The 25369-nt window shown below is 35.7% G+C and overlaps 1 protein-coding gene across 5 annotated transcripts in view; it reads left to right on the top strand.

Moving 5' to 3' along the window:
* PCDH9 (protocadherin 9) overlaps positions 1 to 25369 on the top strand; it is a 685822-nt gene that overhangs the window by 239294 nt on the left and 421159 nt on the right. The window lies entirely within an intron of this gene.

Genomic DNA, 25369 nt, shown 5'->3' with positions numbered 1-25369 from the left:
TGCTGTTGTGCAAAAGAAGGGGAATATCTACTATATTCTATCTAGTATCTACTTTTTCGATCAGCATAGAAAGCCTTGAAGCAGTAGCAGAGTGTAATGCAGGGTCAGTATTGATCTGATATCCACATACCTGTGTGGAGTGGGAGGGGTTATTGGGTTTTGGGGAGAAGGTCTTAAAATTTGGTTCTGGGGTTTGTTATTTGTAAAGCAACAGATTTGGTAAACCTCCAAAAGTGATCTTTTAGGATTTCAGATCTCTTCATGTTTTGGAACGACTTGAGAAAGCCATCATCCAATAGACATTAAAGTGGGTAAAGAATTAAGGTGGAGACCTGCGCTGCTGTTTTTCAGAATGAAATATTTACTTTAAAAAAGAAATAAAAGACTTCAAGTCTGAGGTCTTCCTCCTTCAAGCATTCCCCTTTGTGCCCTGTGTGCCACCGTCTCTATCACATCCCAGTCAGCTGACTCCAATTATACTGCATGGAGACATGCCTGTGGTTCATTATCGATTCCAGTGATAAGCTGCCAAGTACGTTTTGTCACTAGCCACCAAGACCTGGGTGTATCTGAGATGAGAGAAGCATGAAAGTGAAGAGATAGCTCATTATGGTTGCCACACATTTTTGCTGAATTTTAGTTTTGACACACCTGAGGACTGATCTGTGGGTTCCTATAAAATGAAATAGTCAACTGAAGTGCTAATTTTAACACTTCTTGGACAGTTAGAAGGAAAATAAAGGTAACACCAGAGGGAGGTTAAAATACTAGGTGGGTTAAATCAGGCTGAAAATCTAGAATGGAAAAATTGAGCAGATACCTGTGTCAAGGAAGTAAGCAATGAAAATTTGGATTCTGTGGGTGGAATTCAGGTGCCTGAACATAGTTGTTCCCTGCATTTTGGGATGCCTTGGCATACTCCAAGCATGATGCTCTTCTAGAAGACTGTAGTTGGCCTAATAGTTCTATGTCGTATCTACACTATGAGATAGCAGATAAGTCATTATATTGTGTGAGGGAGCCTCTGGGGCATTTTAAATGGCATTAGACGTCTCTGTTTAGGTAACTGAATCTCATGCAGTCTTTATACTCTGTTGTCACATTATGAAATGCCTACTAAAAACCAGAAAACAATAATGCAGTCAGTGCAGTTGTTTGCTTTTGTTTCAATGGATGTTTAACTGAGTCTGGGCTGAAACCTAAATTTCTGTGATTAGCCAAAGTTTAGCATATTTTTGAAGATTTTCAGTTTTGCTAAGCCCTTCATACAATTCTGACTGAAAATCATGTCTTTATTTATCCATCTCCTCTGCCTTTTTTAGCTTTTTTTGAAACACTCTTGCACCCACTATTGAAACTGTGAATACTAAATTTGGTATATAAGTAGTTTTGTAGAGGATTATGTTCCACATCCTTACCATAATAAGAAACCATGGTGTTTGGCTTGCTTGTTTGCTTTTAATGTTTCTTGACAGCTGGGATCTTACAAAAAAGCTTTTCTGTATGCTAGTTGCTAAATTTTTTGGGCTTACATTATCCGGTAACCATAAATAAGCCCTACTGACACTAGTTATTTTACATTTTCTTTCACAAATTTCACATACTGAATTCTGTTTTGTGATTTATTCCAAATGAATAGGTCAGCATTAGAAACTCTGTGGGTGATATTCTGACAATGACTAAAGCCAGAAGGACTTCATTATGTTTACAAACATTTTGGTAACCATCATGAATAAAATACCAGATTTCAAATTATGTTTTTGATTACTTGAAACTGAACATTATTACCATTGTGTAATCACAAATACAAAAGCAAGCTTGTAATAGGATCATTAGTTAACATCAAGAGTACTGATATAATCTCAACAGCATAAGAGGTTATTCAAATCAAAACTGGTTGGTTTTCCTTCCTTTTAAATCCATTATTCAACTTAATTAATCTTTTGGGACAGTTTTTTAGTGGTTTTCTGTTTAGCTGTGCTCATAAAAAATAAATAATATCTTCATTTCTTCACCTGTACTGAGCTACATGATCTTTCTACTATTTACTGAAATTAGTAGGATACCTACCTTGCTTAATACTGTGTATGATCCTTTATTTTAAATACTATAATTAGGTTTGGAAACAGAATTTTCTGCTTACTAGCTTTAAGTGTTTGGTTTGATTTAATTTGCTGAGCAGACATGGAGAGGGCATTTTCAAAGCAGTTCTGACACTATTGTTAAGCAGCATTTACACCGTAGGAACTCATTTGATACTGTTTCCTTGCTCTCTTATTGAAGTATATGTATTGCTAACTAACATTTGGGATTATGTTCAAACTCTTGAACATACTGAATCCTCAAAACAATCTTATTTCATATAAATTGACCCTGAGTTTCAGCCTTATCATAGGACTTTGTATTATAACAAGATCTTTTCTACATTTGCAGGCTCTTGATATCCACCTTTACTAAATTCAACATGACCCAATTCCTGTACTTCCAAGGAAAATTTTAAAGAAGTTTTCTGTTTTGTAAAGTGATGCCACCTGTGTGGTTTTATTTTGGATTTCTTAGTGAATTGGGGTCTCGGGGGAAGGATGGGGGACAACTTTCTTACTTGATTTTTAACTGCTTCCAAGTGGGAAACATCTTACTTGTTATAAGCCCAATTAGAAGCTATGTAAATGGCTCTGTTGTCAGAATTCTGTAGTGTGTAGACAACATGCATAATTTATGCAACACATTGGGGATTTGCACCTTTCCATTATTTTGTAGGAAGGAAAGTGATGGATTGTCAAATCATGCTACGTGTTTTAATTTTTGATAGAGTGAGTATGTTTATACAAGGTCATTCAACTCCTGTAAGAAAGGTTGTGAATATGAGATTTTTTTTGCTGAGGTAAACCACCTCTGTAGACAGCAAAATTCATTACTCCAGTCATGTTCGGGTATGTATAAAAAATACTGTAAACGCTTTTAAAAATTCAAGGCAATTTCTGTTTTAACAAAGATATTTTCAAGCTATCTTAACATTAACAGTAGGTATCAATAGGAACTGGCTTTGATGATATCGACATAAACAGTTTCTCTGACGTGATCCAAGGTTTAGGTTGCCAAATGTCAGCTACATTGTGCTGATGCATGGTTGAGTAATGCGGTGACTCCGCAGAATATGTTTACCCTGTCCTGATTGCAAAGGAGTAAGCACAGACTTGCAGACAGTTATTGTGAAGTGGCTAACAAGATGTAAATTATGGCAAAGTAAAATTGCACCTTATCAGGCAAATTATATGTCTTCTAATTGTCCAAAAGATTTCTTTGATACTTTTGCTTTTTTGTTGTTTTCCTTTAAAATAAGTTTGCTTTTCTTGTTTTGGTTTCATTTTAAAATACTTCATAGTTGTCTGGTGCCCAAGTCAGTCTTCTGGAGTCCTGTTACATTTGTGTTCATTTGTTCTGTTTGTCCATTCTCTGTAGTTTTAAGGAAAATAATATTATTCTCCCCCCCCCAACTGCTATCAAGTGTTAAAAACCTTGTTTTCCCAGGTTGCAAGTGAATTCAAGTTGCAAGTGAAGCTTCTTCAAGATAGCGATCACAGAACAGAATGTTAACCGCGCTTGGTTATCAGATGTTTTTCACTCTTGATAGTATAGTATCAGTATTTATAGTAGCCATGTTTTTGAATGGTCTATGATTTGTACATAAAGGGAAAAAGGTTATTCTGATAAGCATGGAATTTCTTGAAAAAGTACACAAGTTTTTCAAAGAAAAAGATAGATATGGGTCCTGAGTTTAGTACTCTGAGCATGATAATTGTGACTCTGTCCAATTGTCTAACGCTATTTGCTTTGAACGTTTTGAATGCTAGAATAAACAATTTTTTTTTCTCAGCTGTGATAGAGCTTTTGAGAGTAATTTTGAGAATTTCAATTAGAACATGCATCTCATCCTTCTACCTCACTGAGAGGGAGATGCCAGAGCGGCAGAGTGAGGATAATGGACTTTGACAATTTTTGGTTAACAAATAAGTAGGCTCCTTGAAGAAGATCATCTGAAGTTTATTGAGAACTGAAGACAAGGACTTTGGTAGAAGAACAGTTGCAAACCTTTCTCAGAGGTGGAAAAGGGACAAGCAGCACTGTGAAATTCTATTATGACTGCATCAGAAGCTCTTTGATAATCTGAACCAGAAAGAAAGTATATAAAAACTGAAGAAAGGTGTACATAACTAGGTATAAGAATAGAGAAATAATCTTAAAATAAAGTAATGCACAATGGAAATTGTATGTTTGGTTAGAAGTGATGGAAAAAAAAAAATCATGAAAAGTCTATGTCAGTCTCATAAGAACATCGTATATTTCCTTTATCAAATATAAAGAAGAGGCCTAAAAGAGGATGATGCAGACAAAGCCGAAGAATTCACTGCTGTCTTTACTTCAGTCTTCATGTACCATTATACAGAATTATTTGACCAGATAGCCAATGGAAATGTTTTAATAGCATAGGGTATACGAGGAACATGAGGACATAAGATGTATGCTGAAGTTCATGCTAAACTTTGCCTACAAAAAGGATGTTAAAAAGCAAAATTTATGAATAAATGTAAAAATTAATGAATGGGAGCTTTCTCTGAATCTTCTATATTTTGATAACTCAAAGGGAGTTGATAAGTGGAGGGATTCCTTGGGGCTTAAAGGAATGTAACTGGGCCTCAAAATAGGAAAGAGATGAGAACTGATGGCTGGACTTGATGATCCAGTGGGTCCTTTCCAACCTAGTGATTCTATGATTCTATGAACTAGACTGTCATAGCCGGCCTGACCTGAATCCTTGGAAATAGTGAAGAACCAGATATTAATATCTACAAGAAGTGAATTTAACTCTAGAATACTTTTGAGAGGGTAACAGATCTATAGAAATCAGAAGATGTAGCACATCTTGAATTTAGCATGCTCTTTCATCCTGTCCCACAGGACATTCCTGTAGGCAAACTTGGCCTCAGTTTATACAATATCCTGTGTTGTATAAGAATCAATACGTTACTATTAGTCCCCCTTCATATTATGAAGATGTGTCAACAGGAGTCCTGCATTTGTCTGTGCTGGACAGAGTATTCTTTCTGTTAATGTTTTCATTAATAATTTTGAAGATAGACTAATTTGTCCTTGTAAAACTTGCAGAAAAAATCAAGGTTTTAACAAAGTTCACATGTTGTGCCTTGTTGGAGATCAGCACTCAAAATTTTGCACAGTAACTTTAAAGCAACATGTTGATATTCATTAAAGTTTTGTGGGAAATGTTACGCTCAGAAAGGAGAAATTAAATGCACCAAGCAGGAAATAATCTGGCTAATCAGGTGATAGTAGGTCAGAATTGTAGCAAGAATTAACAATGTGATGCTGTGAAATACATGAATAAGAGTGCTGGGTGGAAAATGGCTATTCAAGTCAGAGATTTTGAGTCTGTATCTAGCATGTTATTTAGTTTTGGTCATCACAGTTTAAAGAAGAGTTTAGCAAGCTAGAAAAAAATATAGAAGAGAGGAGTAAGAATGATGAAGAATTTTGAAGAAATTACCTAAAAAGAACTATTGATAAAATTTGTTTTATTTAATCTAGACAAAATAAAACTTACAGAAAATATCAGGTCTCTGTTATGCAAAAAAAATATTGTAAACAAGACAATGATCAAATTGTATTTCTTGGCCATCAAATGAAGGAGAAGAATAAAGTGGGTTAATCAACAGATGAAGATTAGGGGGAAAGACCTTATCAGGCAGTAAACCACAGGAACAAATTAACCACAGATATTTTATTTCTTGGAGTTTTACTGAAGTTTGCCAAATGTTTGACAAATAAGTCAAGTATAATTTATGTAGTTGAAGCAGATGTTCTGTGAGGTCTCGTTTCCCATTCATTAGCACGAATCTGTGACATTTATGTTTATTGTATGAGGTGTATGTTGCATTTTTGTGCCTCAGTTTCTTAGCCTTAAAATAAAATAGTATTTTTTCTACATTTGGTAACCGTGATGGGAGGATATGTACGTGAAAAACTTGGAAATTGTGACAATGGAAGCCATATACATTTGCACTGTAGAGTGACAGACAGCAACTCTATGAAGTCATTGTGAAAGTGACATCTCTTTGTCTTGAATTCTTGCTATCTATTTTGGGGAGAATGGAAGATACAATGGCTTCACAGAGTTTTGAAGGAAGTATCTAACCTCAGTTGTGCCTCTTGGGACCCCTTGGACAATTTTTGGAGAACTGTATTTGCATATCTCAAATCAACTGTTTGGCAAGCATGGGAAAAGTTCCCAGCTGCCAGTTTTGACAGCCACAATTCTGGCAGCTGTTAGTCTTGAAGGAGAAAGAGTAAAAAAAAAAAAAAGGATAAAGAAGTAATAGCATTGGTATTTTTTGTACAGCTTGGCTGACATTTAATATTACCTGCTGAAAATCATAAAAATACAAAGGCAAGAATGAGAAGGAATGGAAAGGGTTCCAACTTGTGGAGAAGATAATAGTAATTTAATATTTTAAAGCAATTCTGTGACTATTTAATCTCTGAACTGTTCTGCTTTGAGCTTGTTAAACTGAAAGTGGAAATAAAAAAAACACTACAGACCAAAGAAATAGGGTTAAAAATAAATCCCTAAGTGGGCTGGCAGACTACACTTTCTTAGGGTAAAGTAGTTTAGCTGATGTCAATTTTCTCTTGTAATTTTCTCTGGAAAAGATCTGATACTGCTAAGTATTTATCAAAGAGGAGGTTACTGTAATATAAAGGTAAAAATGTGTAATGGTTGTATAAAATATACAATTTTTAAGTGTTTGAAACTTTTAGAGGCAAAACTTTATGAAAAGGAGAGAACCTGTTCCATGTTTTGTTTGAACTTGCAATATTTTGATTGCAATATAAAAATAAAATGAACTTTCTGTAACTTTTTAATTTTAGGGAGAGATGATGATATGGCTTGGCCCTGGTTGCTGGTTGTTTTAGAAGGATTTGTGTTTTCACTCACTTCTCACTTGGAGACTACATTCTTCTGAATGCAAAACTGAATTTATAAGAAAATTTGCTTGAGGGGGAACTGTATGATTTGGCCTGGAGTTCATGTTAGATTTTCTCTTGCATTGAAGTATCATGGATCACATTAATCTGTGTTTGTCTTTTCTGCTATATGTTATCATGATACATTGCCATTATAATAACAAATAGCCTGTCAACACATTTACTGGACCGCAACCCTCTTGGGATAATCACTGAATTTTCATCAAGACTGCAATGATTAGTGTTTCTGATTATGATAATCAAATAACTAATTAGCTATCATGTTTCAGAAATGACATAAAATTAAAAATGTTTTCAGAATATGTTAAGACTGAAGTTTTTATATACTTCCACTTTTGTTTTCAGAAAGATTAGAGCATGTAGGAATAAATATAAGTACCTAGTTTTTATTGAAAAAGAGCTGAGCAGTTTCACACTCTGTCCTACAATGTAAAGACCTGTACTTATGTTCCTTCCCCATATTTTTAAGCAGAGCTGATTAAAGAATGTGGTGAAATTGAGTAACATAAGATAATACTTTTTTTTCCCCCTGGGTTGTGTATGTTTCTTTTCCCTTTCCTTTGCATTTTGTGCCTTTTTTTGGTGAATTTTCAGAGGTGTTGAAGTCTGATTAAATGTCGATGTTGAAGTGAAAAGAAATCTCATCTTCACAGATTGCCTCACAGCAGTGCTGCATTGTGGTGCTGAGACAGTGTTCATCTCACCTATACGTGTATTTTCCCTTTTTGTATTTGCATATGAGGAAAGCTTGTGGTTGTTTCATTCAGGTTTCCTGCCTTTGGAAGTGGATTTCTGACTGGAATTTTGGGGTTCTGTGCTTTGTTTTGTTTTGTTTGGCGGTGATGGCAGAGAAAGAAGGCAATACGGGGAATGTTGGAGTTTGTTAAAGGATTCATTACATGCACCAGCAGTTCCTTTCTCATTTCCAAACTACTGTTGGATCCAGATACTTGTAATTGCATTGTTTTCCACGCTGTCCTTCACCTGTGCTCATTTTAAATGTCACAGAGCGAGGTGGTGACATTATGCTAATTTGTAATGGATTCCAGTGTTACATTGCCCCATTTCTTTGACCTCAGCAAAGAGCACTTGCTGAGAAGAACAGAGGATGATTACCTCCCCTCTGAGCGTGAGCTAACTGCTATGGCTACATGACCTTGGATTTAAAGAATAAACTCTAAAATTGCTGTGCAGAGGTTGTACAGGTTTTTTGCCTAAAACAAAGAAAGGATTTCAAAGAGAATTTTTTTTCCCCTCTGAGGCTGAGTTTATAGATTCTTCCTCAGAAAATATCTCTCTCATTCAGAAATTCCCCCATTTAAGCTTGTGATCCGTTTTCAGTGAATTCGAAAAGAAATGTGGCTCACATATATTTAGGATATGCTCTTTAAGAGATATCAAGCTTTAAAAGGAGAATTAGATGAAAGACTAAGTATTGCAGTTTATTATGAGTTCGTGGCTGGAGTTAGACTGTACCTGGATCAAGATAAAGATCTTGCCTGAAAGATTGCTGTGGTTTGATCCTCCTGCAGCCTAAATGCAGAAATTATTGAGCTCCCAACTACAAAAAGACTCTCAAAGCAGCCCCTGAAACTCTATCAATTCTATACTGCTAGAATTTATAAAAAATGGTGGCAGGATCAAAGGCATAGTTCAGCCATTACTGCTTCTTTTAAAAGAGAACTGAACCTGGTCATGTGGGAGGACCCTATGAATGGTGGAATTGAAGGAAGATTTCAATCTCCCTTTGAAAATACACTGGCATTAATATGATTTTGAAGAGCATGAATAAGAAGCTCTACAGTCAAAGCACTGCTGCAGAGGCAGGTTTTTGGCCTTTTTTATGTCAGTTACAATTACACTGGAGCTCCAAATAAGAGGTGAGTAAAGCCTCAGGACATGATTCTGCATTCATTCCTCACCCAAAACTCCCTCTCGTGCTCAGTGGGAGCACAAGGGGGAGTTTTGTGTTAAGTGACACTGCTTCAGTTCTTGACTCTGATTCACAGTGAAAGATAAAACCATTGTGCGCCTTCCTTATGTCTCCTGAATCAGACAAATTAAAATCTAAGAGAAAAACCCAGCAAGCATCTTATAATTCCTTTGGGGAAAAATAATCTTATTTTCTCCAGGGGCGTTCTAATGCTTTGATTTTAAAAGATTAGGTGCTTCACACGTGGTGAAAGTGAGAGGCTATTGAACTCTGTCCAAGGAATAACTGATATTGTCATGTAATACCTTTAATTTGGGATCTGATTTCCTTCAGCAGAACAGGGAAAGTAAAACTGTGTCCTGAGCAGATGCAGAATGAATGTCATTTGTAGGTTACTGTAGCATTTTTCCTTACATCATAAAGACAGATTTAATTTGTTCTTGAGGGAACAGACCTTAGCTTTGGTACCCCTTTGGGCTTCATAGATTTTAAAATTTTGGAGTAGGCTAGATTGTTTTGTGGATTGAAAATGAGGGAAAAAAACAGTGACCTCTTAAAAAAAACAGGCTTTTCAGTCATATTGAACATCTTCCTGTCTTCATGTTTGGTATCTTTCATTTCCTTTCCTGTCTCCCCCACCTTCCCTTCCTCGAAGCTTCAGTAAATGTTTCTCCTTCTATGGTGGGTTGACCTTGGCTGGACACGTGGTGCCCACCAAAGCTGCTCTATCTATGCCTTCCTGAGTTGGCTGTGGAAGAGAAAATATAACAAAAGCTTTGTGGGTTTAGAGAAGGACAGGGAGATCACATACCAATTATCGTCATGGGCAAAAAGTCACTGGACTTGGGGAAATTTATTACCAATCAAATCAGAGTAGCATACTGAGAAAATAAAATAAATTAAAAAAAATCCTTAAAACACTTTCCCACAAACCTCCTTTATTCTGGTCTCAACTTCACTCCTGAATTCTCTACCTCCTTCCTAGCAGCAGCGCAGGGGGACAGGGAACGGGGGTTGCAGTTCATCACACATTGTCTCTACTGCTCCTTACTCCTAAGCGTGAGGGATCCTCACACTCTTCCCCTGCTCCAGCATGGTGTCCCTCCCACAGGAGACAGTTCCCTGTGAACTTCAACAACTTGAATCCTTCCCATGGGCTACAGTTCTTCATGAACTGGTAGAGCATGTGTCTTTTCAATGGGATGCAGTCCTTCAGGAACAGACTGATCCTGTGTGGATCCCCCATGGGATCACAAGTCCTGCCTGCAAACCTGCCAGCAAACCTGCTGCAGTGTGAACTTCACTGCACAGGGTCACTGCCTCTTTCAGCTGCATCCACCTGCTCAAGTGTGGGGTTATCCATGGGCTGCAGGTGGATATCTGCTCCACAGTTAATCTCCATCAGTTGCAGGGGGGCAGCCCGCATCAACATGTTCTTCATCATGGGCTGCAGGGGAATCTCTGCTCTGGTGCCTGGAACACCTCCTCTCCCTCCTTCTTCACTGACCTTACTGTCTACAGAATTTTCTCTCACACGTCCTCACTCCTCTCTGCAGCTGCAGTTTTCGTTTGCACATGACCCCCTCCTCCTCCTTCTCCTTCACCTTCTTAAATATGTTATCACAGAGGTTCTACCACCATTGCTGAAGGGCTAAGCTTTTGCCTTGGTGTGGCATTGGCTCTATCGGATGTAGCGGAGCTTCTAGCACCTTCTCACACAAGCCATCTCTGTTACCCTCCTGCTACAAAAACCTTTCCATGCAAGCCAATGAACTTGCAAACGTGACAGAGAATAAAGCTTAGGACAATATGGAAAGATGATTTTAATATTCATTATAATGATATTTTATATTATAGCCCTGGTTCAAGAATCAACTGATTTCAAAATGTCATCCTGATCCTGATCTTATTACATTCACTGTCCCAGGGTCCAAGCAAAGAATATACTCCCTACCTAAAATCTAAAGTGAATAGCAGGGGGATTGTGTACTCAGAATGTTCCTAATTTTAAGGTCCCAATATAATAATAAAATCTACTAAAAATCCAATTTCCATTAGCTTTCTATTCCCATAAATTTCTGATAGTATTAGAAGAAAAATTGTAGCTTCAACAGTTGGCTTACATGTCTTGAGGTTCAACGAGGCCGAGTGCAAGGTCCCATACCTGGCTTGGGGCAATCTGTGGTTTCAGTGCAAGATGACGGGGCCTTGAACAGCCTGGTCTAGTGGGAAGAGCCCCTGCCCATGGCAGGGTGGTTGGAACTAGATGATCTTAAGGACCCTCCCAACCCAACCCATTCTATGCCTCTATGTCCAATTGCATTTATAACAGCTGGTGAAATGCAGCTGTTTTGGGTGGATTGTGACAGGTGCTTAGAAAGGTATCTTCCATTAAAATTGTATTACAGTCTTTATAATGAGAGGTAAATTTGAACTCTTAGCTAAAATACAGCTAGTTTCCATATTTAGACAGGCAATCACTTATTTTAATCAGATACCAGTATTACAGTGTTGCACTTCACCTGTTTCAGAAATAAATTTCTGTTGAAATATACTGCACAGGAGGCTGGGTGTTTTTTTTTTAGCACTGCAGTAAGGCCATATTCCATATTAAATATGTAGAAAGAGTTAATTCTGCAGTATAAAGATAAGTTCATAAAATTGTACGATATGAATAGTGTATTCACTGTACTTACGATGCTTCAGTTCTTCAGTAGAGTTACTCTACTTAGCAGCAAATGGAATGAGTTCCTTTAGCTGTTAATGAAAATATCTGATGTGTTCTTCCTAAGGCAGTCTTTGGACCAAAAATGGCATTTTTATTCAGCTGGTTGTAAAGTTACAAATGCCTACATTTCTTCTCTCAATTTGTTTAAAACATAATGTTGAGGAAATCACAGTGGCCTGTAATGCAGATCTGTACAGGCAGTCCAGCATATTATCCTATTGTAATTTGAAACCTTTCATTGCATTTTCCTTGTCTGAAACACATTTCTGGCAAGACAATAACTGTTTGTGGGTAAGTGGCAAGGCAGATCCCGTTATTGTTTGAAGTATATTTTGATGAGAATTTTGTTTAAATGCATACCCACAGCAACCTCCTCAGAACAGGGGCATAAAATTCAAATATAATAGTCATGAACCATTTAGAACTGAGAATAATGACAGGCACAGAAGATCTAAAAAGTGTGATCCATACAACAGTGCTTCTGCATTCCTTGTGCTTTGTGAGTAATGACGTGAAATTGCATCTTGTTTGGATATAGTAGGATGGAAGGAAGGACAGAATTGAGCAGTTATGATCTTTGCAGTTGGACTTTGAAATACAAGATTGACTCTCCTAAGTGCAGTTTTGCTTACCATTCTCCAATCACTTGTTTCTCTGCATATTTTCCTTGACACACCTAATGCTTTTGTTGGATTTCAGCTGAACTAGTCCAATTTGTATATTACAGATCATTTACTAGGAACCTGCTGGGTTACTTTCAAAAAGTGTGCTGTTCTTCAGCTCTTAATTAAATCACAAACAATTCTATTGTAATGGTACGTTTAATATACTATTTGCAAACCTTTGCTGGATTATTTTCAGTGGGTAACTGAAATAGTGGTTTATTTTATATTTTTCTGATTTGATGGCTGTTACACGTGACAAATCCAGTGTTAAACTTGAGCCAGTTATAATTGAATTATTATTTTATTTTTCTCTCTTTCTTCCCACTCACTTTAAAACAAGACATTTGAAAATAGCTCTGGTTTAAGAGTAACTTTATCGCTTCATTGTAGGTATGTTTAATTATGAACATATGCCATGGAGCTGAGTCTTCTAAATGTATTCTAAGTGGAATACAAAGCACAGTGGAAAACACATTGCCAATATTCGATATCTTTATTTGACAATTTATTTCATAGTTAAAGGAACAGGATTATAATTATGGCAAATATCCCTGACTCAATCTTCATCCACTACCTGTTGTTGCTTTTCCCTCTTTGCAGAGGCCTGGGAGCCCTTGTTGGTGAAAACTCCGGCTTTAAGCACCTCATCTTTTCTTGCGCCTGCTGTCACTAAAATACCTGCACTATTCAATAACAGGCCCACATTTTCCTTGTTCACTCTTTTGCTATTGGTGTTGTATTAGTAATACTTCTTATTGGCCCTGATGTCCATTGCAGGTGTTGGCTTTGGGTAGAGTTTTGCTATATTAAGACCAGCCCTAGAATTGTTTCTAAATTGTGCCATTTGTGACTTGTCGCGGCTTCCACCTTTTGTAAATTGCCATTTTTATGTTGGAACAATACAGTATTGTAAAACTATATAAAGTGCAATATTTCATTATACAAGTTATGACAATAAATGTATTTGTTTGAAATGGGATTCTGCTGGTAAAATTGCTTCAGGCCTAAAGGAAAAAATAAACTTTGACTGACATTTTGTTGCTTGGCTTCATTTCACTTCAGTGCTAGATTCTTTCAAATAATTTTCCAAGGAAATATACTACTTATTTTTAGATGTCCTTTAGTGATATACCATTAATAAAGCAGTCTTTTTGCATAACAGAATAAGTAATTTTTTATGGCAACAGGTACACTTGCAAGTTTGACAGGTTTAATTGTTAGAAAAATATATGGTACCTGTGATTCATCCTATTTCTGTCACTGCATCTTCTTTCTGAGACTAGCCTTCCAGCTTTAAGAAAAATCTTTAATGCTGGTTTTAACACACAGTTAAGCATCTCTCTAGGGTGTGCCATTACTTACTTGCTACTACAAAAAAAAGAGACTCAATACCAACAAACGATATAAGTTCATTTCTGTAGACCTAGCTATTCTTGAAATTGCAATTTTATTGGTCTTGAATAGATATGTAGATGAACATTTAGTAGAAGACCTTCTGATGACTTCCTTAAATCATCATAGTGATGTATGCAGTTGCAAGATTTTTTTTTTTTTTTGCCTTCCACCAAATAATAATCTCATAACCTTAAAGATTTATAGATGTGTTGGTGGACACTTAATGGTTCTCTGATATTCAGGCCACTGATACCAATTCTGAATATGACAACATTCTATAGATGACATGTGCAGATACTTAAAACTATTAGTATAAGATACTAAAAAGAAATTATTACATTGTAAATACTCTGCTTCATGGGGTATTATTATGTTGTGATATATGCAGTGATATAAGACAGTATGTGTTTACTTGCATCTATTTATTTGCTGTTATGGTCCAAAAGCCTTTTGTGGTTTACTTCAGTTTTTGCCTGAGTAATTGTGTACTTAGTCAAATCAGTTGGAATGTATTCCAAGAGTACTTAACATGAGCCAAACTTAACTGAGTGTGCATTAGACATACTGGATAAGGGTCTACATCCTTTTTTAGGTAAACACATAATTTGAGAACTTTACTGACAAAAGTTCAATAATCAAAATGTAAATCACAGTCTTCCATCCTAAGATTTCAGCCCTGCAAAAGTTTAAGTTTTCTGTGCTTTGCAGGAACAAAATTGCTAATAATGGTAAAAAAATCCTTTTCAGAAGTAAACTATATAAAAATATGCGTATAAGATATGTACATATGTGTATGTATATAATTATATATAAACATACATAAATGGTTGGTTGATTCTTTTCCCCTAAAACAAAGCCCTATTTAATTCTCTGTTTAATTTTGAATAAATTTCCCACTCAATTTTATAAAGAACTTGGAATATAGTCCTTATGTAGTCCCTCCACTCAATGTTCTTTAAACTCTGTTTCCTCACCAAAGGATTTGAAGATACACGTTTCCTGCAGGGCTTTTAAATTTAGAGCACGAGGTTCTTAATGAGGGAGTAGGAATTGATGGTACTTGAAAATAAATAAATAAAACATGGTTTAGTGAGGAATAACTGGTGTAGCTGAGAGAGTGCTAACTCAGTCCTGACATCTGTTGGTATTTCAATGCATCCTGCAACATAAATATAAGAGTCCTGCCTCCTTAATTATAGCGAACACATTTTATAATGGTTCTATTGATCTTCTATGAACAATGTTGATCTTGTAGAAAAGGTAGGTGGAGCAACTAAATAAGAGCGTACACTGCTATTGCTTTCCAGCAGAGTAGTGGCACTGGAGTGCTTCTTAAATAAAAAATATTCAATTATTTGAGTAATTGATGTAGCATATATTTTCAATATCCTAAAAAATGAGTGAATATTGCTCTCAATTTCATGACTCGGACTGTTATCAGCTTCTGTCATTCACAGGAAATTACATCCTAAAATCTCAATAGATAACATGTAGCTGCTGTAAAAGCTAGTGAGATGAGGTAATGTTGTGTAGGCAGTACAGATTGTCCCTGATTGAATACAGATTGAACATAGCATTTGGAAGAAGTTTGCCAATCACTGAAAATAGTCATTACATAATTAAAATGAAAGAAATGCCTTCCTATATTGAATGACTTTTTCATGATGAAACTAATTAGCGATCTTAAAATAACAATGATATTTCAAAGTTGGATAAATCTTTACAGAAAAGTGGTAACAAAGATCATAAAGTACAGTCAAATTCAAGATATTCTGCTTTTCTTTTAACCGCTATCAGCATCTTTTCCCAGCAGAAGTGTTCAGCTCCAGTATTGACAAGGAAATCTCTGAGCTTGGTTAGAGAAACTGTTCTACTAAGTTTTATTTAATTACTAATTAAATATAATAGCTAATCTTGAGATACAAAACAAAGAGCTCTGTAACTTTTTTCCTGGTTTTGCAGGAATTTTCCTATTTAAGTAGAACTCTGAAACAAAAGCTGACTACATAATCTGTGTCAAATATCTCATTCCAAGAAATGGACAAAAGCCTTCTGACATTAGTCACAAGGGGTAGTTTTATATAATTCAATGAAATAGGAAAAAGTACTTGATAATAAGAATAAAGGTCAGAATCATGGGAGGAAATAATGTCTTCCTTTTGTAAAGAAAAAAAACATAAGTACATTATGTGCCAAATATCATGCGTCATTGGGTGGGGGGATGAATTGTGTGGGATCTGACAAGTTCCCAGCACTATCTAATGGTGTTTTAAAACCCAGTGTTTTATTATGACTTTTCAGATATACTGTTTGCTACAATTCAGCAGATCCTTCAGAGAAATTACATGCTCTTCAGGAAAATAAGCAGTTACAACAGGCAAGCATACTTGCTTGTACTGTTGAGGTCTCTGAATTCATTCTGTCTCTCTCACAAGATAAAAAAGCAGCTGCATTTCAAAAGAAAACAGAATTTTACAATACTGCTGTAAAAGAATACTGTTTACTGGTGAGAAAGTAGAACCTAAGAGTCTTAATGCAAAGCAATGCCCTACTGAAGTTGGTAAAACTTTGTTGAGCATAATTATCATTATGGATTACTCTTAGCTTATATATACATTGTTAAATAACCCTTATCACAAGAAAAAAAGGCTACAAAACCCATAAAGACTTGTAATAAGCAGGTAGACTGGGGATCAAGATACCATTTTAGAAATTGGATCTGAGTCTGGCAAGGACTCGTTCACTCGTTCACTCATTCACTCTGAATAAACAAGGACTTTTATGGTGTCCTTTCTTTCAGTCTCCAAAGTCCTTGTTGCAGTTTGTTAGCTGAGAAGATGAATTGTTTATAAATTTGTCACAAAATAGTGGATAGGATATAAGAACTAACTCTATTCTTTTCAGTGTTGAGTCGTACTTCTGTTGAGGCATGCTGAGTTCTAGTTTGCCAAAAATTTTGACCACTGTAAAGTCAAAACTAAAGCTCTCATCTTGGCCTTGTGTCCTGCCTGTTGTGACAGCCCATGACCCAATTACATATCACCTCTCATCTTTTTGAGATGCTTATTATTTTGGAGTTTAAAGACTGCTGCCATCTGAATAGGAGTCAGCGGCTGATGTAAATGGGTCATGATGTTTTGATAGCCTTTGAATTGGGATCAAGGCCTTGACTTTCCCGCAACATAGGAGGGAAGAGAATATGTGATATGCTTGACTTTATGGTTTTAGTTATTCTCTTGGAAACTGGGAAATGATGGATTGTATTAGCTTAAGAGCTGTAAAATACAGCAGTATATACAGTAAATAATAGTGATCTATTACTATTTGGAATGGTTTAAAAGCACAGAATCTCCAAGATGGCTAGCAGAGAAGACTTTGTAAAGTCAGTGTTCAGTAATTTAGTGCTAGGTAGAACTCTAACAGAGATCCATAATCTGGAGCTGACTTTTTATGAACAATTCAGCTTTCCCATGTAAAATTATGTGAATTTCTAACTTGCAGATGTTTTCAGTGATTTCTGTGTCTTGCTTGCTGTCTGGAGCACTTGAAGTTATTTTTTCTGCAGTGAAGCTCATTATTGGTAATCACCTTGAGATGTGAGTAGCTGACTAGCTTTTCACAATCATTTGGCAGTCAAATTCAGTGCAACTCATCCTAGCAAAGTTGACAGTATTCTTCTCACAACTGTGCATGAAATCTCTATGTGATAATTTCTCATTTGCGGAAGACTGGAAAAAGACATTATGAGGTATGTTTCTAGGAAGTCTTCACGTTTGTGTCACTGCCTTTCTCCTTGATCACTTTGAGGGTTGTCTTTTATGTTGCTATTTCCTCATTAAGTTTGTTGCCAGTTTCAACCATCTGTTTTTTTGTGGGTTTTTTGTGGGTTTTTTTTATGATGTCTTCTACACTCTATTAATGTATTAACACTAGTTGTAGAAAACTGAACAAGGGAAAACTATTTTACATTAGTGCCATGTGTTAAAATGGTCCTAAAAATATGCTGCAGAAATTCTTCATTTCAGTCAAGCAGTTCAAAGTACTGATTAAACTTGGCAACTCTTATTAGATTCTATAGTTAGAAATTTCTTGCAGTGGTAGCTTCCTGCTTTTCTATTTTATTTTTATTTTATCCAGATTTCAAGTTTTCATTTTCTATTTAGCTCAGTAATCTGATTTCCAGAGTTCTCTGACAAACAGCCACTTTACACACCCAGGTCAACTCCATATAACATTGTCAAAAACACATCACAGGCACATTTGGCTCACAGTATATGTCATCAGAGGAATGGGATAGTCTTCCTTTACAGAATAATTTGAAAGGTTCATTTAGAGTACGAAGTTTATTGTGGCTTGTAACAAGACCCACCAACTTTTGCAAGACCCACCAATATTAGCAGATTTGCTAGTAGTATCACACTTAGTCATTATTTCACAAAATATTGTGATTATCTTTCTTTAGTGTGCTCAACCTATTTGATTAAAAACTTTTCCTTGAATTCTGTTTTCCAGAAATTCTGTCAGTCAGAGCTTCCTTATTTAATGCAAACTAGTTATGGAATGAGTTACTTAATCTATAAAATAAAAAAAGCTGGGCCGTAGTTATATATGATTACTTCAACTTTAAAACTGTTGTGATCAAATTTACTGTGGCAATAGTGTAAACACCATTATCCCACTGTAAAGAGAATTTGGTTTAGCAGGTATGAAATTTAAAAAGATGATAAATACCTAGAGTTGGATGAATTTAACTTCTAATTTTTTCACTACTTTTAATTCAATTGAGTAATTTAGCCTTCATTTGTCATTTGACATTTTCAGGATTTGATGCTTATAGCCATGTCTTACCACAGTAGATTTTTTTTGTTCCTTTTATGCAGCTGTTTCTGTCTGTCTAAGACATATAAACATTAGAAACTGAAAACTTGGAGATATAAAGTTATAGAACAATATGGAATATGTCTTCTGACTTCGCTGAACTAACTTGAGCTGCTAGTGTTCATCTACCTATACACGTCCAAAAATAGTTTATCTCTGGGACTAGGATTCTCTAGGAATTCTTAACTGGAGACTATATAAACTATACAGATCTTCATGGTGACCTCAACAACGGCAGTAAAGGCATGGGATGAAAAATGCATTGCTTTAGATTTATCTGAGTGGAGAAGATCCTAAAGTATAGATTAATTTAGGGATTGGCTTGTCTGTTATCTTTGCAGCTATAGTACAAGGGACACAAATAACATCCCCATTGATATCTCAGGCTGATCTTATATTGCGGTACAACAATATGGTTGCAGCACATATATTTATGCCTGATGAAGTAGGTACCAGTTTAGCTATCGTAGTGTTGTATTCAGTGTGAGCTGAAATATTCTCACCTCTCATCCTTTGGGAGCTTGGGTAGACTGGTCTAGCAGCTGGAGTGTCTTTAACTCATTCCATTACCATCATTCCCTAAGATACTATGTTGTATTTGGGGTCTGATTGCAGTCATACCTGGGACGTAACTTCTGGTAAGGAAAATACAGTTTCCTGTCTCACTGTTTGGTTTGGTTTTAGTTTTTTTGAGTTGGAGGGTTGGTTTGTTTGTTGGGTTTTTTTCTTCCTAGAACAAATGAAACAGTAAGGATGTAGCTGAATGTTTCTTTGGCTCATTCAGTTGGTTTGTAAGAATATGATCTCTAATTCTCTGGATTCCTCTATACATTCAGACCCTTTTCTGTACCTAAAGGAATGTTTGTCTAAGACAGGAAGCCAGAAATTTAGGAAGTTAAAATATCACTAATTGATAAGAAACATAAAAGGGTTTCTTTGTGTGTTTTTCGTGTTTGATTAGTGTAACTTACTGTCAAATCCTGAGTAATTTACAGTTTCAAGAAAAAATAAAATCTCTTTATCTGTATACTCACAAACCTGAAGTGCATTCTGTGAAATACAGATTGACGCACGCATGCCCGTGCACTCGCTTTCTTTGAAAATCTGAGAAAATTCCTCTGCCCCTCAAAAGTTAGTGTTCTCTTGCATTTTCTCACCTTTCTACAGCAAGACATTAGTGCAGTTCTCTTATTCCCTTTTTTTTTAATTATGTCTTCTAAGCAAACCGTGTTTGGCAACAGTTTTTTTACTGCATGCTCAAAGAAAAATCAGTATGGAACAGCATATGATCACAGTGTAATATCTTAAAGTATAAATTAGGAACCTTGTAACTAAGTTTGCTGCCTTACCATTCACGGAAGTACACAGAGAGATCCTATTTTAATTGATGACAGTGTTTTCTTCTCTTACACATCTGTTTGTACAGTGAATAAAGGATAAAAATCTAATTTCTAAAGGGATCTGTCCTATCTGTAGTAGAAAGTAAGGTTTTGTAATAATGAGCAGAAGAAATGCATATTTCCTTTTTCATTTTCTTTCCAACTCAAAGTTATACAGCATTTCTATTTAATATACTTTTTAATAATTTCTAGAGAAATAAAACTGTTACAGGATATTTGCCTTTTGCTGGTATGGTATCTTGGCACTAATAATTACAGATTAGATATTTTAGGGTTTTTTAATACTGAGTTTCTCATTACCTTGCAGCCAGGTATGTATCATCATACACTATGCCTCAGAATAAAGTGTAATTGGTTATTATTGTTGTTTTATTTTAAAATAATTACTTCCATGAAGGGTTTTTCTTTTTCATTAAAAAAAAAAAGATTGTGTTGATCTTCTGTTTTGTGAAAAACCTTTATCAAAATGAATTTTGTAATAAAAACAATCTTTGTTTATCTCGACTAGATAAACAAGAAGTCTGCTGATCATGATTAATTATCACCAGTCCCAGTTAAGAATTCCTTTGAATTTCATCTCCTTGAATTGCTATTTAGAAACAAGGCTTAGAGGTTTTAATTGAAAAAAAAATATCACCCTATCAGTATTGTCAGTGAAGTAAGTGACTGTGCCTACAGTCATACGATATGATATATGTTGGATAACTCCTGCTTGGGGTGAGCATTTTGCTATATCTCTTTTTTCTTAAAGGACTGGACATCAGTAGCAGCACATGTAATTTTCCATGAGACCAGCACAAATGGTACTCAGTTTCAACATAGACAGCGAATATTTCTACGAATGAGGGTTTGTTCTGCCATTGAAGGTGGTTAAATCGATTGGTTATAATTGAAAGAAATATGAGACACAAGTCAGAGGAACTGAAACCAGGTCATTATAAACAGAGAAGAGGCTCTGTGTAACGTTAAGCACATATGTAAATGTTTGTCATAATGGGACGTGAACAAGAGAGTCAAATACAGTATATAAAATAAATATGATAAATAAAGATGATAAAATTAAAAATCCAGCATCAAAAGGGGTTTTGAATTCATCCTGTGAAGTCTAGAAGTTCTTTAAATCTTTTTGTAATGTCAGGTAGTTTGCTCTTTATCTAAGATTGTAGTTTTAATTGGGGGTCACATCACTGTAGTAACTGGGTGAATCACAAGTATTCGGAAATAGAAATCCTTTCAGATTTACAGAATAATGCTTATTTTCAGGAAGCTTAATGGAGTGTGAAAACAGGTAGAAAATTAATGTACTTCACTTTACATCTGGGAACAAATGAAATTTGAGTGCAGTATAGAGCTGACTGGAAAATTGGGAAAAAAAAATTACTATTCCACTCTCCTCACACACTTCAACATTTTTTTTTCTTTATTTCTAAAGCTTCCTCTTCTTCTCCGATTCCCTCACAGAGGACATTATATATTTATTCTTCCTCACTCCTCTTTTGTCAAAACAGTTGCATTTTTGATTTTCCAGTAACTGTCTCTTGATTCAGCCTGTGGCCACACCAAACTCTGCGTTTGCAGATGTTTCAAATACACAGATATGATGCTCCTTCCTTAGCTGCTACCTCATTCTGCTGAATTTTAAAATGGAACTTTAGAAATACAACGAATAAATGATTCATTTCTTTCCATCAAAATTTTTTTCAATGAAGATATGAATGAATAAATGAAACTTTATGGTGACTAAAATAATTTAATTAATCTCAGTGTCCATCTCTTTTGATTAATTGATTAGCATACATAGGAATGGTCTTACTGTACTCTGTCCAAGAGCCGGCATGTTACATGGGCTTCAATAATAAGAACCATTCTCTAGAAGATCAGGACAAATATATTGTGTATGTATCAATTATTTTTGTTTATGTGAAGGCTTTTTTTTCTGTGTTTTTAACCTTAGTAATCTGTGATTTAAATGCCTGTTGGATCAGGGACTGTATTTCATCTTTGTGTTCTGTGGATCTTGATGGAATTCCGTTCCGCAGTTATATGGGGAAAAGGACAGCTTCTTGGGTTTTTTTCTGTGCATTTCAACATATCATCTTATTTTACATTTCACTGAATTCAACTGACAGCTGAAGTAAAGTGGTTGTTGTTTCTTTGCTATATCTGAATTGTTAATTTTCATCTGGGAGGTAAAATGCATGTGTTTTATTTGTTTTCTGAAGTACTTCTATGAAATAACAACTGAAGAGTGCATATAAAATGTTTCTGACAAAGCTTTTAAATTAAGTTATTTGATAACTGTTTTGAAGTAGAAAAATATAGAATAATTTTATTCTGTCTATTTCGGCAAACCTTTTGAACACAAAGTGTGAAAAATAAAATTAGATAAAATAGTCCACTTTTCCCAAATCCTGCGATCGTAATTTAAGTCCAACCTGAAGTCCTATTAGGCTGAGTTTCAATGCAAGTAGCTGTTCCCTGTCTTTGATGCTTCAATTGAAGTAGTTTTACGAAGTCATCTGGTGTGCAGTGTATGAGTGTCTCTGATAAGACTTCTTCCTTGTAGGGATGAAATCCAAAAATCAATGTCAGATGGAAATCAAAGTTCTCAGAGCTTGAAGGACTGCTGGAAAGAGATTTTAATGAGTGTGAATTTCAAGGTTTACCTTCATAAATTTGGCGGAAAGGGCAAGCATGAAATTCCTGGGTGCAGATGTCTGGGAGAGATGTTTGAAAATAAGGAGATTTAAAAAAGTTTAAATGAAAATCAGGAATAACATTTTGATGGGAAGAAAGAAATATTTTTCCATATTTTACCTGGAAATGTAACTAAGATTTTGAGAAAATTAGTATGTGCCTGCACCTTTGTGAAACTGAACGATAACCACATTCCAATTACCTCTCAGTAATAAGAAGCATAAAACTTAATTACTTCTTTTCAGGTAGTTATTTTTTCTAATTTAAAATAAATAAAAACCTCCTGCAATCCAGAAACAGAGTTACTAAAGATATCACCAAGTAGATTGGTTAAGATAGACGAACCAAACAAAAAAAAACTATTTCTAGCAGATGAGGGAGTTTAACCTACATTACTATTATTATTATTATTATTATTACTATTATTACTATTATTACTATTATTATTATTATTTCAGCATGACATCACAAAATTTTTTTCTCATAGTTCTATGTCAATATGTTTTCTGTTCAACCCAGTCCCATTTTTATTTGCTAAAAACTGTGTGTTTGTGCTGTACCTTGGATATCAGCACATAAAGATCCAATTGTAAACTATGATGGCCAAATCATTCAAGTGAAAATAAAGGTAGTAGCTCTTCAAGTAATAGTACCAAATAAAAAGTGAATAACAGAAACAAAGGAGAGAAATAAATTTGAAGCTTGTCCATAACAACAGTCAGATTTCATAGTTACCAATTCTAAACCTAAGATTTGCTTCTTTCAAGTATTTACTCTGAGATAAAAATACAATTAAGAAATAAATCAAGGAAAAGACTTTTAAAAATATACCACAATGAAGAAGCCTTTTTGGAGCCTGTTATAGGTTCTGATGAAGTATAAGTTTGACCCTTTTTATAGTCATGATTTTTTTTTTTTAATAGATATTGCATTGAAAACAAGTAGCCTTATGTTATTTTTCAGGAGTCTGATAAAAATACCCTGTCTTACATGAACTTGGACAACAGCCATGCCTGTGTTCTGTAAAGTTCAAAGACTTCATGGGTAGTGAGAGTCTGAAAGAGCTCTGCATGCCACAAGTGTGATTTGAGAGAAGAGCCATTTTGTACTCTGCTGCATGAAGCTAAAACTAATACTGAAGAATGTTCATCCTTGGAGATTCCCAAAGCTTGACTACACAATATGGTCTTGCTCTGAAGTTAGCCTCTGTTTTGGGTGGTTGTATTAAATGATTTCCCGAGTTACCTTCCAATTTAAGTTATTTTACAGTTCTAAGCTGCAGTATATTTTAGACCTGCGCACAATGGCTCAGATCGCTTCTTCTGATGCAACAACACCATGCCCACACTCATCGCCATAGCTCAATAGTGTGCTTTAACTCTGACAGCTAGGTTGCCTAAAACCCATTGAAATTAAATACAGCAGCTCCCAACAGGCACCCCAGAACCTTTTGCCCTGCAGTGACCTAAGCAGAGACTTACTTTCCTTTCTTGTTCCTATCTACCTTTTCATCTTCTTGCAAAAATGAAGGTTGTCATTTTGACTGAAGTTTGTTTTAGCTAATTGTAATTCTTGTAGTTCTCAGTGTACGCATAGTAAGTTTTGCTGTAAAAGGAAAAAAAAAAATCACAAGAAATTGTGCGGTCCTGGTTGTGATTTATTAGAAATAAGATTTTGGGGGGAGATGAATGCTTTTCAATAATACCTTCCCAAAACTTTGATCACAAATGCAAAGCCAGCTACAGGCTTATTAACCTCTATTTTTTTAAAAAACAGTTAATCTGTCCCACCTCTATATTTTGTGTCTTGTTTTCCTCTTATAGTTGTGAGTTGGTAGTGGAGGAGCTAACTGGAAGAGGCAAAGCATATGCATAGAAAGGGCCTTAGTGAGTATGAAATGCTTCTTACTGAACACTGACAGAGGCTGACTCCACTTTCTCTCTACAATCCATATTCCACCATCTTTCCTTAGCCGTAAAAAGACAGTTTGCCGGTCTCCCTAAATGAGGAACCAAACGTGACAGTTCAGCTGATGGTGTTGACATTGGCAGCAGACTTGACGGACGGCACCAAACCTTGCCGTGGCCTATCTCCTGCTAATTAGCTGTTCGAAGGAACTCTGTGTGCCACAGGCACAGTCTTATCGGAAAAGGACATCTTTACTGTTCACTCTGACAGCTGTGATGTGGCTGTTCGTGGAGTGAATAGAGCATTGAGGGGAGGGTGGGAGGTGGAGGAGGAAGATTTAGTACAAGTGACAGCTCAGGTATCTTGCATTGAAGTCATCCTGAGCTATAATAAACAACTGGAATGGAGAAGAGAGAAGATGGGAATCAAGATTTATGAAATGGGAACACAGGTTAGGTGTGAAACAAGAGGAGAAGTAAGAGGAAAGGAACAGAACTGGCCTGTGAGAACTCTGTAACATAAGTGGAGCTGCATGCTCTCGTGATTAATGCAGGCTGAGGGACTGAACATAATGACATTCATGATTTTCTGTAGGTTGTGCGCATGACTGAGAATATTAATCAGGGTGTGTGCCAGAAAGTCCACAATTGAGCAAGATGGGGAAGAGCATGGGCCTGAACAATTTATTGGGGTGTCATAGATC

This window comes from Cuculus canorus, chromosome 1, assembly GCF_017976375.1.
Source record: "Cuculus canorus isolate bCucCan1 chromosome 1, bCucCan1.pri, whole genome shotgun sequence".
NCBI classification, from domain to species: Eukaryota; Metazoa; Chordata; class Aves; order Cuculiformes; family Cuculidae; genus Cuculus; species Cuculus canorus.
Note: the sequence above shows the minus strand (reverse complement) of the source record. Positions and strands in the feature narration are given on the sequence as shown.